We start from the raw sequence: 3,719 nt of genomic DNA on the forward strand, positions 1-3,719 counted from the left end.
GCAGATCAAACAGTGAATTACACACACACACACACACACACACACACACACACACACACACATATATATATATATATATATATATATATATATATATATATATATATATATATATATATATATATATATATATATATATATATATATATATATATATATATATATATATATATATATATATATATATATATATATATATATATATATATATATATGTATTCTTTATATAGGACGGGCACCGGCCGAGGGTAACAAAAATTGCAAAATAGGAAAAGTGCTCACCGAGGTGTTGGTCCCCGAAGAGAATCGAAAGTGTTAGTAAGAAATATGGACACCACGGTCCAGATATACAAGGTCTTCCATCCGGTGGGCTTATTTTGGTCTCGGCCGCGCATATACGTCGCGTGAGCCCCAGTCAACGTTCGCTGTGGCTCGTGTGCTTGGATTTGAATTTTCTTTCACCGCCCCCCCTCACGGCTTCTTTTTGTGGATGCGTGAGCTTACCATTCTGCTCTGTTACTACCTATTATGAGACCTAGAAAACTAATTAGTAAGGCCCAAATCTCAGTTATTTGTGCCTTTGTGAGGGAGAATAAATCAAATCAAGAAATTGTCACAGACCCAGTATAGTAACCGCTACGATCCATGCTACACAACACACAGTAAAACACCCAGATTCTTTGATGGTGTGGGGTTGTTTTTCTAACTATGGTCTTGGAAAATTAGTGTTTTTGCCTAAGAATGTTCGTATGAACTAATTCTGAATGAGTTAGACGAATGTATGGAAAAGTGCAATGTAGATATCGTTTTGTTTTTCTTTTGTATTATGGCAGCAACGCACAGCACAACTATTGGGCATTATAAAAAGAAAATAAAAATTGGTCTCAAGATGTTGAGGTCAGATTATGGTTTGGCTCACGGTTGCTTGGGCGCGTGTGACATGAGCAGAGGTCAGGGTCTGACTGGCTAGCTGGGCCCCTGGTGCCTGCATCACACCTACCCGGGGCCCACATGAGTCATAGACACGTGACCGTGGATGCGCGGATGGAAGACCTTGTATATCTGGACCGTGATGGAAACCTCCCTCTTGAATGGGTACGTACGTAAAAGTCAATGGAACGTGGATATACAGAAGCAGGCAGGGACTTCTAGTGTCCACCACAGAAAGGGTTGAATCATTAATAATAGAGGATAACTCTTGCATTTGAGAGGTGGACAGAATAGAGATGAGATAAAAAGTGTTGTGCAGTAAGGACTGGGAAGGAGAGGAGGCATGCAATTTATAAGATCAGGGCCGGTATTTATCAAAAGTTCCAAGGGCTGGGGGGAAGTCCTAAGCGCTTGGGACTCTCCTAAGCGCTTGAGACTACTTCCAACTGTGAGAAAATCCTTGTGGCTTATCCCAACGCCTTGTGGTGAGTCCCAAGTCGCGCTCCGCTTGGGAGAACGAAAACGGTGTCCCAAGGAGTTGGAAGCAGTCACAAGGCAGCAAGATGGCCGAGCAACATCAACACAGGCTTCGTCAGCGCAGGAATTTCCAGCCAAGGAGAGACATATTCGACCAGTACGACGATGCTGAATTCAAGAGAAGGTTCAGGGTTGATCGTGCTGGCCTTGTGTTTGTGACAGACTTAGTGCGACCTGCAATTGCTAATTTAACAAAACGAAGTTGTGGTGTGAGTGCGGAGATGAAGGTGGCACTACTTCTTCGGTATTTGGCGACGGGAAAAATGCAACAGTGCAACGCTGATGACTTTGGACTTTCACAGCCCACCATCAGCAGAGTGACCAGTGACACCTTGGATGCCCTTGTACACCCTGATATCATCCGGAGGTTCATTCACTTCCCGGTGAATCTACAGGAAGTGGAGGGGATCACACACACATACACACACACACACACACACACACACACACACACACACACACACACACACACACACACATATATATATATATATATATATATATATATATATATATATATATATATATATATATATATATATATATATATATATATATATATATATATATATATATATATATATATATATATATATATATATATATATATATATATATATATATATATATATATATATATATATATATATATATATATATATATATATATATGTGTGTGCTGCCTTCCATCGTGTTGAAAGTTGAAAGTTGCACGTGTCATTGCTTACATCCGCCATGCGGTACCGAAATAATTCGAGTAGGAATATATGTACCATTACAATGGTACATATATTCCTACTCGAATTATTTCGGTACCGCATGGCGGATGTAAGCAATGACACGTGCAACTTTCAACTTTCAACACGATTTAGGAGAATTCTTGGAACTTTTGATAAATACCGGCCCAGGCAGAAGAGCACTTGGCCTGAAAATAACGGTAGAAAATAGCAAGGGATACAACACTACACCGATGACAAAGAGGCTGATGACAGTCATTTCAAGGAGAGGACTTGATAAGACGAAACACCTTTGATCCCACCATGCCTAAAAGAAAAGTATGAGTGGAATCCTTTATACATGTGAAACATACTCCATACTTGGACGGATGAAATCCTAACACTTATTTAGCAGCTATGAGAAAAGGAGAACGCCGAAACTCCTGTTGCATTTGTTAGAATCACCTGATATCGTAATATTTCACAGAAAATTGTGGTTTACTGAATATCGTATAAATTATTGGATATTCTACCATCACATACCGAGATATTAAAATAGCTTAAGTATTTTAAATATATATATATATATATATATATATATATATATATATATATATATATATATATATATATATATATATATATATATATATATATATATATATATATATATATATATACGACAACGCTGTAATAGTAGACCTAAGGTTATAACCATGCATTGTGTGTGTGTGTGTGTGTGTGTGTGTGTGTGTGTGTGTGTGTGTGTGTGTGTGTGTGTGTGGGCAAAAATAACTTAATTACTCAAAGTTAGTATGATATTTTCTTTCTTTCTAGACTAGGAAGTAGACTACAATAAACCATGAACATAGTATAAAGCCCCGTAAATGAGTTAATTTTCATAACTTAGAATTCAAAGTCAGATAATAAGATTGTCTATTACCAACCGATTCGTTCTGCAAAGACGTTTTTGACGTCACAGAGACCTAACGATGTTAATTAATGAACAGTGGCCATCCTTTTTAAGTCTAAAGGCATACCATGTTCAGGCTATGACAAATCACAGCTTAGGGACACAGTGATGAAAACACTGCAGCATCTTCGGGCTATTTCGGTTTCGGCCCGCAATTTTTTTTTATTTATTTATTTTTTTCCACTCATAGAAAACCAGTCAAAAAATTGCTCTACACTTCATTGTGAAGCATTAACCTCTGCATAGGTAAGATGAAATGTGTGTTAAGATTTTGTGTTGTATTAAAGGCTCTATAAAATAAAAGAGCTTGGTACACTAGGTGTCTATATTTTAATCTTTATATTGATGTTAGTCGTATAAACTCAAGCAACTATAAAGAAATACCATGGTAAAAAATAACAACAGGAAAATTCTGGAAGGGAGAGGGAAAGTGGCGGAGAGAATTTAGAACGCCCAACTTCATAAAAATTGTTTTTAGTTAAGGTGGGTTCACACGTGCCAATTTGCGACTGATATTTTACGTACGTAGAGTTTCTGATTCACAATCGGTGCCTAGCGACTGC

Source organism: Portunus trituberculatus, chromosome 41 (assembly GCF_017591435.1).
Source record: "Portunus trituberculatus isolate SZX2019 chromosome 41, ASM1759143v1, whole genome shotgun sequence".
Taxonomy (NCBI): Eukaryota; Metazoa; Arthropoda; class Malacostraca; order Decapoda; family Portunidae; genus Portunus; species Portunus trituberculatus.